Raw genomic sequence first — 16319 nt, 5'->3', positions numbered from 1 at the left:
GGAAAATTATTATTGTACGGGAACAAATTGAAACGCTGTGTTTTCATTTTATATGTTCTTTTATGACAGAAAATGCGGGATGATCGATAAGTGTTTTGTAATTAAAAATATATATCTGATCTTATCTTATCCGATGGTCAGATAGTGCGAAAATAAATGCGTGCGTCGAGAGAGTAAAAGGATTTTGTTGTTGAATGATTAGAATTGTGCGTATAATTAATATCAATATTTGGAGTTACATATTATTAACTTCTGTACCCACTTATATTGTATACTTCAACACTTGAACCATAGACTATAGATATACTTATGTTATGGTTTATTGTTAGATACAATTTACTATGATAGAAGCATTCATCTATTAATGCTTCTAACAAGTGAAGCACATTCCGTGGATGATTTGGGTAAAAATATGTCTGAATGGAGGTAAAAATTTACAATAGTAAAAAGAATTTCGTGTATGCAATACCTGCTTTGTTTTTCACTTCGCCAGCCATCCCTGTCATTACGAAGAAAACTTTACGTCTCGAATACAGAAAAGAAGCACTCTGAGAGTCGGCTCGGGGTATCGTATTGTGTTGTAAAATTCCACTCTAACAGTGTCTTACATTTATTAAAATGTATTTATCTTATACATAATTGTTCTAAGCCGCTTCCGCTTCCGCTTCCGCATCCGCTTCCGGAGGCGCCTGCTTTAAAATTGAAACGCTCTACGTTTAAATTGTTACTCTGTAAATCGTATCGCTCTTTATGAGCAGTTTACAAAAGTATTTAATTCTAATTAATAAAAATAAAAATTGATTTAAATCATATTTCATATTAAATAAAGTCTTCGTTTATTAAATTATATATTTATAATTAAAAATAAGCATAAAGAAAAAAAATAGCCACAACAATAGTATTCCCCGAATGATTCATAATATGTTGAAAATGAAGAAGGGAAATGGTGAGGTTTTTAGAAGGAAAAATACCTTTTGCAAAACGTCATCACTGTTTAGAGTTCTGTTTTAGAACACATGTACAAATATTGGCATTGGCCACAGACAGTGAAGATAGCACATTATAGTTTTTAAGCATTTTTTTATAAAAAATAAATATCACCTGCGACGTGTATGTGAATCGGATGTTAGGCGTAGAGAATGAAAGCAAATAATGGAAAACATATATGTATATAATACAATAGTAGCTAAATTTTAATATTATTACTACCTATAAAATTCTAAAAATAGCTGATGGTATCAAATTTTTAATCAATATAATCACTTTTTCTCCCTTTCATCATATTTACACACGTTCCAGTACAGTCGGGTACTACAGAACTTGTCTTTTCACAACATTGTACATATATTATGTATATGTAGTTTTATGGTACTCATTGTAGTTTGATATGATAAGCTGATAAGCAATTCATTATCTAGCTTATTTTTTAATCAGCGTCAATTTGCCCTCGCAAAAAATATTTACGTACATGTGTGTATGTGTTATGTTACCTGTTTGCTCGTCGCTCACCGGAAAATATGATGTTCTAATCTTGTTAGCAAACATGACGAGATGTTACGAACGGACACTGTGCAAATTGTAGCTAGTCAGCATCATGTCACAAGGTTCGGCGTCACTGTTGTTTTCCAAGCGAATAGCTTAACTAGTATAATTATGATAAGTAAAATCACGACGGGATTCCTTGAGATATATTGTACGACAAAAATACACGAGAAAATAAGAATAAGAGGGCATCGACAAAACGAGTACTTATCAAAGTTTTAAGCTTTCTCATTAGACATGCATAATCAATGAGCAAGTGTTTCTACACCTCTAAATTAGTTTTTAATTTAATAACATATTATCCTCCGGCAGTAACAATATTAGCTCTATTAATTCGACTAATTTAAAGCTATAAATAAATAAAAACGAGTTATTATTAGAAAAACTGTATTAATCTAATAACAATAACGCGTGTTTCCACAGGCGAATTTCATCAATTAAATTGCAAATTAATTAGTAAATAAAGTATTCTTAGAAAAACTTTACGAAAGAATAATGATTGTATAAACTAATTTTGGGGAAAATTCTCACTATTCTCTCTTCGACAAGCTTTGTATATGTTTGCTGATAGTTCTTATTTGCTAACTAGTTTTTGACGTCTAGCATTTTTTTAAATTAATTTCTTTCCATATTGCATTATGTAGAATATTTACAATCGGTTGAATGGATTAAAGATTTTATTATTAAACGATTTTTATAAAAATATTATTTAAGAATCTAAATTTCCTATATCTCAATATAAGTACACTCAGGTATATATAATACAATAATATACATCTTCGAGGTATTTAAGAGCATTACTGTTTATTCTAAAATCCATAGAATTAACTCCATGGTTACTGACTATATGAATACAGTGTACTCTCGATTATCCGGGAACGGATTATCCGTGCTTGAAATAAATTCAATTTTATTTTAATTAATCATCCAAAGAGCGCACTACAGTCATGTGTTGCTAAAATTGATCTGGAAATCATAAAATTACATTTTGCTGATTGGAAAAGCATAAAAAAACTATAGAATCATCCTGTTAATTATTATAACCGAAAAGGAGCCTGGCTGGATAGATAAATCTAAAAATCGAAGGTTGGTTTAAACCTAAATGTGTTTCTGAAGTAAAAGATATTTTTAGAATAAAGAGTTGCCATATAAAGCAGTATTGTTATTAGATAATGCTCCATCACTTCCGAATGAAAGCATATTGAAAACGAACGACGGTTTTATGTTTGCGATTTTTTTTAATTCAACCCTTCATCGGTTGCATTAAAAAAGCACCAGACTTAAACTCAAATCTAAGAATCTGGCACATATTTTATTTAATTTAAACCATTTTTATTATACAGCTGAGGTTTTTATCATAACGCCATTCCATCCTTTTAATGTGTCAGGTTGATTTAGATAGAATGACTAATTTTAATTCACATATCGTATTATCACTGGAAACAAATTCTTTAGAATTTTATTTTTTAATATTTCCGTATAAGACGACATGTGTTTATTTGTCACGTTTTTTTTTCAGCCATGCATTCGTTCCTATAGATAAATTTACTAAGCTACTCACACTTTTATTCGTAATAAAAGATAAAGACAAAACGAGGACACGCTTGGATTGAAGCAAAGTTGAAATGATCATAAGGTTTGACAAAATTTGTCATTCATTAGTAAGGGAATCAAAATCTCTGATTTTTCTACTACACAGATATAAATTACTATTTTTAAGTGATAATATTATGTATAGATATATTTAGTGTATTTCTCAATTTATACTTCCATATATGAAAAAATATTTTTCAATGCAATTATGAATACTATTTTTTTATATAATTATAATATACAGATGATACACAATATTGGTAGTAAAAAATGTTAAAAAAATAATATTTTATTTTTTCCAGGTTTCAGACAGGTTTCCTCAATGCGTCATAATGGCGATTATACAAACAAGTTGTATTTAACATTTTACATACATATATATTTATACAATACAACAACTTAAACATGCGTATCCATACACACGCTCTTTAACAGACATGTATCATTAAAGATTCACACGAAATGTTAATTTATACCATTAAATATTAAAAAGTAATAATCTTACATATAATTTTTCTAAGCCGTGGCTTCCGCTTCCGGACGCGCGCGATTTAAAATGAAACATTATATGCTCAATCACTATATCACTGATAAATCGTATCACTGTATGAACGGTGTATATAATAATACACGTAAACAAAGGAAATGTATTTAATTATAATTAATAAAAATAAAAATAGAGTTGCCACGATGATTTTCGAGCCTCCGCTAATGTATTCTTTTGTTGTCGACCAATGAAAAATAAGCATTCAAATATAAAACAAGATGGACGACATCAACGTGACAACAGTTTTAAATAATTATTATTTATTAATAAAATTTTGCTACGCGATTTGACTGAATATAAATATTTGGATTACAAATTAACTAGGTATGTTATAACTATGAAAATATATACATAATGTGTGTAAGGATTATAAGAATACTTTGATTAAACTAGATAAACAATCTTCGTAATGAAATCTTCAAATTTTGAATTCCCGTCGATGGGCTCCGAGGCCGAAAAGTGAGTTTTTCCTTTTATAATACATAAACATTATCATTGCTTCCAATTTAATGCACATATACGTTAGATTTGACTGAACCAGGTACATTTTACGTGAGCATGTAATATATACTTAGTACGCGCAAAGTTTGAGGTTAATGTCAATCAAACCGTATTATCATAATTATACCGATAGAACAAGTATGACAAAAACAATTATAATTTATTAATGAACTTCATTCGATAATGCTGTTTTAATTTATTGCAATATTTTTCAATTCTTCATGATTTTTCATGTGGGTGAAAAGCAGTTTATCAAATAAAAATCAAGCCGAATTTATTACATTTGTTCAAATACATGTTATCTTATGCTCTATTGAATATATGTATTATTATCTGTAATTATTAGACTATTGATTTGATAAAATATTAGTATTATTGTACATATCATTAATGTGCTTACATTTCTTCCATTTGAAAATACGTTATAAAAGCGTGTTTATTTTTAATGTAGCGTGCATCTGTAAAATCTAGTCGAACCCTGAATTTTGGACGTCGTTGCTGAACCAGGGTTGACGAGTAGAGGGAAGCGACTGCTTTCCATAGCTTTGCTTCAGATGTACTAGTCAGGAATAACTGGTGAAAGTTATTGATGAAGTACAGTTAAATTATAACCCTTGATGCATTGTCTACGATTAAACCTACTTTCACTCAAAACGAGCGGAACTTAGTTTAGTAGATTCAGTCCTTGCTTTATTTTAAGAATCTTTGTAAAGAATTTAAAATACATTCGCTTATAAAGCCGTTGACCTTGAGGATGCAATCTGGTCTTCGTGCACTACACACAACTGCAGGAAGACGAACGTTCTGCGGTTTTTTCCGTAGTATATAGCGTCACTGTTATTTCCGGTTTGTCCGTCGGCCATGTTTTCTGCGGCGTTTTCCTCAACGCACACTGTCTTTTTATTAACGACAACACCCTTTTACGCTTGCATCGCCACACACACGCACTAATAAACCAAGCAGAAGAAAAAACTCGACTCACTCTTCAGACATTATCGTTAGTCATTTTTTTATCGCACTGCGGCCTTGCGGCCAAAGAACACACATGAGTCGGAAATTCACACCGCACGGCAATAACATACTTCCACCGACTTCCTGATGTAAAAGGTTATCGTTGCTCGGTGAACCTGAGTAAATTAGCAGACGACTGATAAAACAAAAATGAAAACAAAAATAACACATCCACAATATTTATCATGACTTCGCTTATTGCTCCTAGTATAAACAATAGAGTAATTATGAGAGAAAAACGCAGCATAGCTGTGAAAATAAAAAAAATATGTGCATTCCACTGTCTAAATTATTTTTTACGTAAGTGTATCGTGTATGAAAATACATTCAGCACAATGCAGCGTTGAGTTGACGCAGTTGATTCTTGCGACGCACAGTAGGATAAAATCGAGAGTGACAACCTAATTAACATTTTCCATTAAATTTTAAATATGATAAGAATTATTCTCAAGTATTTTACGTTATATTTAAAATATTTTATGGCTGGAAATGTTAAGCCCACACAATAGACAATAATAAGTGATACAATTCGGTGACTAATACCCGAAAGACCTGAGTTCAATCCCCATAAGAATCGAACCATATTATTTTTCAATTTATATTCTGTTTAGAAGTTTGAAACCAATGATTATTGTATAAATATAATTTTCCTCGATCATCACAAATTAGGTTTTTCTATCGGGTTAACTCGTATCTATTATTATCTATTCAATAAATTATATTCTGAATACATTGCCACATCAGGAATTCCTCAAGGTTCTAATATATCTCTTCTGTTTATTAATGATTATAATAAATGTATTTGTAATTCCAAACTCTTTACCGATGGCCCGAAAGTATTCCTCAAAATATATTCCATTGAGAATTTAAGAAAAATTAAATTAAATTTTGAAAATCCATGTGCGTAGTCATCCACTAAATGTTATTCCATGATATATTTCAGAACAAGAACACCGTTTAAGTTTAATTATGAAATGGATAACAACGTGTCCGTAACAATATAAAAGCCTCAAAAATGTTGGCATTTACCTTAGCAATACATCAACTGAGGAACTCAAGAAGTATAATCGAGCATGGTTTTCTGGTCTAGCGTAAAATAATTCAACCGACTCACTTTAAATATAAAACGTCTAAGAAATAGTTTTTTCAGAAAGCTGTATAATATAAATTTTATTAATTTGTATTTCCCTCAAAATTCCTATAAGGTATGCTGGGATATGATTCTCTCGAGTCGCGTCGACGAGTGTACTTGTTTATCCCTCACCGACACATACATATATTTGGTTTTGTTTGTTTTATTTTCTCAAATGATTTTTTTCACTGTTTATCAGAATGAACTAAGCGTGTTAAATCACATTCACAAATATTTATATTGTCAACATAACCCAGTATTTTTAAATAGGCTAAAAATGATTAAAAATGAAATTACCTATTAGGAAAATATCACATAATTTTGATTATCAAATGGATAGCAATGTGCTTTATTGCACAAAAGTTGTAACCGATTTGGGTGTTATATTTCAATCGGACTACATATTCAATCAGCATTCAGCACATACAATAGAAAACAAATATAAAGCCTCAAAGATGTTGTGATTTGTCCTAGTATCAATTGAGAAACAATCGTATTTAGTCCTTGTATAATCGAGATTGATTCTCTGATCTGGTAGCCAAATAATGAAACCAACTTACTTCTATAGAAAATTTCCTAAATATTTTTTTCAGTTACCTGTATATGAGGGAATATGTATTATTACCCATTTTTATTTTCCACAAAATTCCTAAAAGGTATGCTAGGATATTATTCCTTTCAGTCGCAAATATGTCAGCAGGATTGTTTATAGATTAGATACAAAAAATGTGGTAATCATTGTCTATGTGGTATTTACATATTTGTCCAATGTGTGTGCGCACCTTTAAAAAAGCAGTTAATTTTCACGTTTGGAATGAAACAATCGTCACTTTCAAACTTATGAATATGATAATTCTTCTCCACTTCCGTCAACGAATTAGCCTCCATTGTTTTAGATTTTCTGCTTAAAATTTTCGCAACAGCTCATATAATGATGCTACGCGCTAACCGCGAACGTCAAATTAGTGCAGTTCCTCTTGAAATATGTACATACACACACACCACTTGACTCTCGGCTTTTGTGTGTAGCGTAGAAGATAACGGAGAATGCAACATTTAATGAATACTTTTAATATTAATACACCTATGCGAATACAATGCTCCTAATCCGCATCCGTCTTAATAATTACTCTCATGCGCTATATTTTAGAACTTAATTTTAAAATTCGTTACGTCTTGTATGATATAATACATCTGTATCGTATCCATTTAAGAAGATGCCTTATCAGCGATAGATGTAAAATTAATATAAATAAATATGATTTAAAAAAGCGATTTCGTCGATTTGTGTTAAATAGTTCTTTCAAAAATGTGCGTGAAAACAGTATCCACGTACGAAGCCATATACGCTTTTATATGTATAAATATTTTATGTTTCTAATCATTTACTATGTTAACGTGAAAAAATAATAATTTACATGTAGGCGATTTGTGTACACTAGTCTCATCAATGTTTACTTGAAGAAAAGTGATCGCTTATTTAAATGTTTTATGAAGATGTTGTCACGATCAAAAGTCATGAGCTGCTTTAATTTTTTCAGCAATTCGCTATACGTCTGCACAATCCGGATCGTGTTCCGGATTTGCGCAAGTCGAATTGCATCGTCCCAGTTCGGTTTTATGGCGATAAGTCGAAACACCTGATGCTGCACGAATGGTTCCAACGCGCCAGCCAGTGTTGGCCAATTCGCAACTTTCATCAGCTGCATTTCTCGTCTTTCTTGCAACGGACCTCTTAGAAAAGTTTACCGTTTCGCAACATGGCGACTGCAAGTCGTTTCTAAATATCATATTTGAAATTTTGACTCGTTTATGGACATTGCATCTCCACCGACGCATTTCGAAACTGAATTACGACTAGCCTAATGAAAACGGTCAGATGTCCTGATTGAGTTCAATCGAACACAAAGATACCACGAAAGTTGGAAAATTAATATCAACCAGAAATTAACGAAACGTAGACAAACTTTTCCACCGCCTCTCCAAAATGAACAAGGCAATGCAAAATAAACATTGCAGAATTTTGCTCTAAAAGGCTTGCTGAAATTGCGGCCCTCAGACCAATATTTAAAAAAAAAATGCGCGCAAATTACAAAAAATAAATTCCGTATATACAAACAATTAATTAGACTTGTGTGGAGTAACACCAGTAATATAATCGTGTAGCCACACCAATTCATTAATCTCGTGTATCGGAGATTACGATAAAAACAACTTTAAATTTAAATATAAGCACATATTGCTTTGGCAATTATGGCAATTATAGCTTTAGCAATTAATGCAATGGTACAGATCTTTTATTTATTTTTTTCTTTAAGAAATAACAACTAACGTTTTATTATATTGTAGCTAATAACAAAGTTGTAAACATTAAAATGGTTATAAACATATATTGTATATAATGGTATGTTTGGGAAATTTAATATCGTATTGAAATAAACGTTCCATATTTTTTTTATTAATCTTTCTTTTTCCTCGCAAAATAAAGCAGCTTAAAGACTCTATGTACTTTATAAAATTACTTGCATGCGCATGTATCTATTTGCCAAATAAAGCTACGTACTATATTTATATTTGTATACATACATAGATACATATAATAAAGGGTGGTTTATCAGAAAGTGTAAACATACATAACATTATTCAGCATCAAAATATAAATAAAATATTTCAAGAAAATATGTTTGAACTACACATTATTTTTCGTCGGCCCTAATCAGCGACACTCACTATGCAACTCGCACTACCCTAGTCATGATTTATTCAATCAGCAACTACAATCGTTACCCAGAGATACAATTAGTGTTTTTTCTCGAGAAAGTGCCAAATCAAGAATTCCATTTCTTGAGAAATTTGCTGATTTTTTAATACGAATATTTTTAAATGTTTTAGCATAAGAAAAGAAGGTCCGTGCTAGTTGTTTGAAAACATACATGCTTTCATATAAGCTTTTAATGAGGTACATATATTTAAATCGCAAAAAAGTACATATACTTTTATATACAAGTAAATCGATAAAATCAAATAATATATAATAAAAATGTAAGCCTATTAAAAACGTGTATTAAAGAGGAACAGAAAAAATGATACACTACTTTTTGTTAGAATGTGTTTGCTACAACTCATTATTTAGTGGTATATTTATATACAAATTCTTTTATATCTTAAGTTTGACAAAAGTCATGGCAACAAAAAAATATTTGACGTATTTTTTAAATAACTTCAGCTATTATGAATACATATATAAGTTTTATATTCTAATATTTTTGTTATATTTACACATACATATGTATAAAATTAAAACATAATGAATATACAGTTTCTCAAAGAAAAAGTTATGTGCATATGCTTGTTCACGGGCGTACGTGTGGCAATGTCATCGTTCTCATACTTTAGCTTCCAAGTCGGAATTATTTACCTGAATAGCGAATCTCATTGCGGCCCATGAAGCTCTGAAAATATGCTTTACAACCGTTAAAATTTTAGTGGGGTATTGCAACAATTTTTTCCTCAAATTCCTGTAGTGCAGCTGAGCAAAATAGGGGTTCTGATGATATCTTTTGTCACGTTACCGTGAATTAATTGAATCTTACATTATTTACATCGGTGATCTTTACATAATTTTAGGCAAAATAACAGTGCAAAGGGTTAAATTACTAGAGAATGATGAAGACAGCCTAGTGTTCCGTCGCGTGGGGGCTAAGTCCCGTCTGGAGGTGCAAATAGCTCGTCAGAGACGTCACTTTGGCGGGATGCCCGTTCTCCGGACACTTTTACAGACTGGTCAGGAATCCGGCACCGCTTCCTTCCTTCTTCTTTTGTCGCATTTCACATTTGTACACGTTCCCGTTTGTCGGCGTAAACACGCTCGCCACTCTGTCCCATTCTATCAATCTTTCTTCCATTCTTCTCCGTGCGTGGAAAATTGAATTAATCATAGACTTGGTCTGTGGATAGGTGCGTTCTTGTCGGAGAGATTTTTGTCGCCGACAGCAATACGTGACCGGAGAGTAAAAATATGGATCGTTTTGTAGACAAAAAGACCACCTAGGAATGATGAGTCCACATATCTGGTTACGGTCGCCGATGGACAAAAACAATGATAGAAGTATCATTGTTTTTGTCATTGGATATTTGGCGAGACGTGAGAATTGACACTACATGGGTGGCATTTTATTATTTAAAAAAACACTTTCATGGCGATGTCAAAATATGTAATATCGATATATTAAAATACAAATTTTAAATCTACATTTTCGAGGAGCAATGTCTAGAAAAAGTATATAATTTGTTTTAGGTGTGAATTTAGATTGTTGTAGTAGAAATGCAACAATGGGATAAAAACTCGCAAAAACACTGTGTAATTAGAACTGACCAGAATAAAAAACAATTTATTTTTGCTAAAAACCGCTACTAAATTATATTAAAATTGATTTTTATGGTTAAAAGATATTTTAATATAAAGGTGAACATTTTACCGTTGGAAAAAATTATAATAAATGTCTATATATTTTGATAATACACAAGCATTTATTTATATAGTATATTTATTTCTACTATAAAAAGTATTTTTGCCACAAAGATAAGATAAAATAACATGTTGATTTTCAGCTATTTTTCCCAATGTGGTCTCGTTATTTAGATAATCGTAATCTTAAATAAAATCATAGTTAACTTTTCCTATACAATTTACTAAAAACTTATTTTTTAATTAATTTACTGTTGAGCTTTAGATTACAGGTATAATTATGGATTTTAGAATAATATTTTTTCTGTTTAAAAATCGCTATCGAAAATATTCTTTATAATATGTACAATAATAATTTATTGTTTTTTACTAGAAATATGCACCAGCATCGTTAAGGAACATCTCTGAAAGGTGTTTAAATGAGGTGAAATCTTCAATGGGGATGGCCGGCTAAGGACAAAAGCTTGCCCAATGACGGCCCGATGCTGTACTGTTCTGCTATGAGGCTGCAATGGTAGCCAGACAAGCCAAGATTTTAAGGAAACACTGACATCAGATCAAGAAAAAATGAATTGTGGTGTCCTTTCTGCTCTAGTGGATGACAAAAGGTAAGCTGTTGCTATCCCTGGCGCACAGTGAAGGAAAGTAATTTCTCAGAAGCACTCAAAAAGGTTTAAAAATATTAAATTTAAATTGATAAATCCGCGCTTTCTATAGCTTTTAGAAGGGTCTTATCACAATTTCTATACATGAAGTTGTTCTGAAAACTACGGTATCACCTTATGATGTAAAACGGTCGACATTTTAATATAATTAAAAAATAAAATTACTTTGCAGATAATAAAATCAGCCTTGATGAAAGTATTAAGAACCATAAATTGATTTATGCGTATCAAGTGCTCTTTCATAAATAAATTCAGGTTGTTAAATTCAAGCTAAAATATGCATGATCCATTCTCAACGTTCGCAACATTTTTTTAAAATTTGAAAAATGGTAGAAATCACTTTTTTATCAGGTATAAATTTGTAGCTATTAAATTTAAAATGTTTTTAAATCAGAACGGCGTTTCGAATTTACCAAACATAACTTGAACTAATGAAAGTTCTAAAAAAACTATATTTTTATAAATTTTACCAGATTAATTCGTTTCAATTAAGTTTGGGTTTGGTTTAATTTACTTTAAATGTTAAAGTATTTTATCGATGTGAAATTATAATTCTGTGAATATCTGTTTATGTAAAAATACCCATATCAGATCATCAGCTTGTAAACAAATCTAATTGTAAATTTTAACTGACTCATTTATTTAGCTAATACAGCTGATTGTTTACCCATAATTAATTAGTGATTTGTTTACACTAGATCAGTTAGTGCTTTTTTTACAATAATATACATTCACTGAGACATTGATATTCTTTAACCGCTAAAAGTATATATAAGGCATGATTATATAATAATCATGCTGCAGCTCATCAGAAAATTGCCACGCCATAAGTTCACAAACTGTAACTTTACTGCACTTTTGGTTGATGAAATATTAAAGACGACCTATTTATTTTAGAGTATGTTCATAATCTATATCGTTACCGTAACTTTACATAGAAAAATAATTTGGTTGTTTACATTTTTGAATCTGTGCCATCATCGTCTAACCAAGAGGAACGAATCCGTTTCTTGATGACTACTCTTGTGTATTTCGGGAATTGTTATGCGAATACATATTTATAAATATATCATATACAAATTTTATATATAGGAGGCGTTATTTAATTTTACATTCTCGCTGATTATAAACGAAACGGACAAAATTTTCGTTTATACGTGACGCGCGTACGTTATAAATATTTCACGTTTATATAACGTGTGTTGTATGAACATTGTTGTGTACGTTGTTATTTGCACATTCACACTTACTACCGGTGGAATTAGATTTAGCGATCTTAGAATGCATATGAATAATATCGAATGGTGATTCATACTAATGTGCATGAATCATGTGTGACTAAAATTTGGGCGTGAGTATATTTAACTGTTAAATTTACGCGTGCGAAGAAATTTTCAATTAATACTATTTATTAAGTTATATAAATATTAACGATGTTTTTTATATGTTCAAAATATGCTTATATTCATTTGAAGCTAGACTGGTTTATATGGTTAAGGCGCAGAGATTTAATATTTACTATATAGTGCAGTTCGATCTATTTTTTGTTTTAAATAATAATAAAGAAAATATATAGTATATTCTTAATTATCTGGGTTGATGCTGGGGAGGAAAACATGGATAATCCGAACTATCAATTTGTATTAGTTTTTACCATATGTATAATATATTTATAATTTTAAATTAATTAAAAAAAATATATTTCAAGCACGGATAATCGAGAGTACACTGTATTTTAATGCACTTTTCTGGCATACATTTCAGGAACCTTATTGATTACTCATGATAATTAATATCATTAACAATATTATATTCAGTCAAAATTACGGAAAGATTATATAAACAAACACGAAGGATTAGATAAACACCAACCGGTAATTTGAGATCGTACATATTATACTTAAATTTTTCTCTATATTTAACAGCGATATTTGTATTCAATATTGCTGATAGATGAGCTTTCGATATAGTTGCCATACGTCCCGTATATACGGGACAGTCCCGTATTACTATTTGTCTCGTTTTCTCCCTATTTACTTTTTAATTTTATTTATTTACTTTTTATTATTACTTTTTTCGTTAATCCTATTTTTATACCAGTAATAATAAAATATGCCAAGGAGGATGTGTCTTTTTAAAGATGAATATACCAAAAATTGGACATTTATAAAAAAAGACCTATAAATAATTATAGCCCTTCGACGCTTTAATTTTTTTTTATGAAAATATATTTTTTTATGTTCTTGTTTAATATATTTTTTTGTACACAAGAATTGTACTTATTGAAAAAAAAATATATTTCCTTGACGATAAATTGTAAAATTTTTGGACATAAAACATTTTTTTTATATTGGGGTAAGGAATTTTTTTTGCGTCCCATTTTGAGTCCTGGTTACCCTAGCTATCGATAAATATAAAATTATTTGAGTCTCGCTTGCACATTGCGCCTATTTTAGATACTAATATTAAAACCCTGTAAAATTTACATTCATTACAAGACAAAACAATAATTATTGAAAATTACATCTAAGATCTTCTATATTGATTCTATATCTCCCGTTTAGTTTGTTGAATTGTTTTAAATTTATCATCAGTTCATCCACGTACTTTATTTTCTGATAAATCCATGAACTTGTGGAGTTTTTAGTGGAAACATTTTTCAATGCTAAAATGAGCTTGTAAACATGTTTAGATGCTTATGTTTACTTGCTATTATGGAGACAAACATATGTATCGGAATGTTGTGAGTCATTTCTACTCAAAATTTGAGTAAGCCAATTTATATTTAAGCATCAAGATGTCAAGATCTTATGTATAAATTTTTATGCTTCCAATTACTAGCTTATCAGCTATTCATTGGAATCGCACGCTCATCATATCGTTATCACACTCGGTCGTTATTATGTAACAATATGTGTGAGTTGTAAACTTGCGTTTGAGTGATGCGTGGGCAAAGATGACGTGTCCCATATAGTGGCACAAATCCGTTGGCAGGAAGAATACTGGTGACCGCAAGGAGTCCGACTGGCGCCCACCGAATCCGATTCGTCACCATCAGACGCTCGGAAGACGAAGAAAGAATTTTTTTAAGAGACACAAAACCGAAATAAATCTCGTCTCGGCGGATTCTTGAGCGGATTTTCTCGCGGAAAACTACTACTCACGCCGACTATAATAACGACTTCAACCCCGAGCTATTTTTAGCTATCCGTGACCCGTCGCTTTTAGTTCTCGCGTAGCCACTCCGCTCGATTTGCGTTCATCGTGGGCTATTTTCGACGCTGTTTGTGCGTCCGAGGAGATATTTCCGCGGAAAACAAGAAAAGCAAAAGTGGTGGAAGAACTCGAATGCGATCGGTTCAATGCCTAACTATATATTCTATTGTATTTGTAACCAACTTCCTCCGCATTTCGTTCCCAGCTATATCGCATCCTTCAACACTTGACTTGACCATAGATGATTTTTTTAAAAACATGTGTTTTGAATGCTCCGCTTGTGATATTACGACTTAAATTAACAATGACTGAAGCATTTATATTAAAAGTCAATTTATATCACATTGAATATCCTTGTTATAAATAATTTGTTATCTCTACAAAATCGATATTATCAGTGTTCTGATGGACTAACATGTAGTGCAGAAGTTATTTGATAATTGCTCTCGAAACTAAAAATTCCTTCCTATTAATATAATTATCTAGATTAAAATGTTTTGTAATGAGGAATACATCATATCATTTAACGGTGATTCTCAAACTTTTTTCTTATTATTTAATTCTAAAAGTCATTTGAAAAGCGTATCATTTTATCATTTATCTTTAATTAGATGTATATTTTATAAATTAATGTTTACGATTATTGAAAAAAAAATGACAAAAATTCAACGGCGATTTCCAAAAAAGTCGGTTGATTTTATTATTTGACTTAAACTTGTGCATATGCTTATATACTTAATATTTAAGATTATTTTAAAAATGTCACTCACCAGAAACAAGCGCCTCATATTTTTGTACATGGTAGACATCTTGTTCACTTTTTACATTAACACAAAGCGTAGCTATAAACACCAATTTGAATTATACACTGCTTAATTCTAACACATACACCAAATTATATCGTTATATACACTAAAATGTATTATAAACACTTATTTTAATTATACACCGCTTAATTCTAACACATCCGAAATTTGTTTATATTTAGAGCACAAAATACTAATATTTATTGTTCAAATGATATGCTGAGAAACACTGCCCGATGTACAAAGGAACTTGACATTCTTTGCACACGTAAATTGTTTCTTTTCAGTTAAGAGTTTAAGAGCCAAAAATCAGTTTAATGGCCATAATTGACAACGTAAAACTGTCAGTATCGCGCGTCATAGTCTTAACACCAAATGATTCGGCCATATCCCGATGAAAAATTTTACAATAAACTTACACCCGTAAATTTATTATTATTGAGTTATTTGCATAAGTTATAAATTCAAAATTACTGAAATGTATTTAACAGAAGTTTTTTACCGTTAATAAATTTAAATTTGCAAAATTTGCTTCAACACAAAGCCAATAAATGCATTCAAAGTTTTGTCGACATATTGTCGACGTACGAGTGCACCGTTTGGAATACGATGTCGAAACATTATCGACTTACGAGTACAAAATTTGTACGAATGAAAATATTATTTAATAAAATTAAGACGAAATCACTAAAATTATGTCACAAATAATCCCTAACGTATTTTTAAATATATATAGCAATGGTTAGATAATATTTAAAATCACTTTATAATACACAATAATTTAAAATATAGGAATGAATTAAATATTTTGAAATTATGAATGAAAACACTAGAATAA

At 30.6% G+C, this 16319-nt stretch overlaps 1 long non-coding RNA gene across 3 annotated transcripts in view; it reads right to left on the bottom strand.

Moving 5' to 3' along the window:
- The window catches only part of LOC148237870 (uncharacterized), a 158366-nt gene extending 142536 nt beyond the window's left edge, over positions 1–15830 (bottom strand). For 2 of the 3 annotated variants that reach the window (XR_015812675.1, XR_015812676.1), the window contains exon 1: positions 15446–15774. This is a non-coding gene — a long non-coding RNA (uncharacterized LOC148237870). Of the gene's footprint in view, positions 1–15445 lie in introns of all 3 variants that reach the window. The other variant, XR_015812677.1, reaches the window with a different exon arrangement.
- Between the last annotated feature and the right edge of the window lie 489 nt (positions 15831–16319).

Source organism: Plectrocnemia conspersa, unplaced genomic scaffold (assembly GCF_051122295.1).
Source record: "Plectrocnemia conspersa isolate PC_06_02 unplaced genomic scaffold, ASM5112229v1 ptg000002l, whole genome shotgun sequence".
Lineage (NCBI taxonomy): Eukaryota > Metazoa > Arthropoda > Insecta > Trichoptera > Polycentropodidae > Plectrocnemia > Plectrocnemia conspersa.
This window is presented reverse-complemented; position numbering and strand designations above follow the sequence as displayed.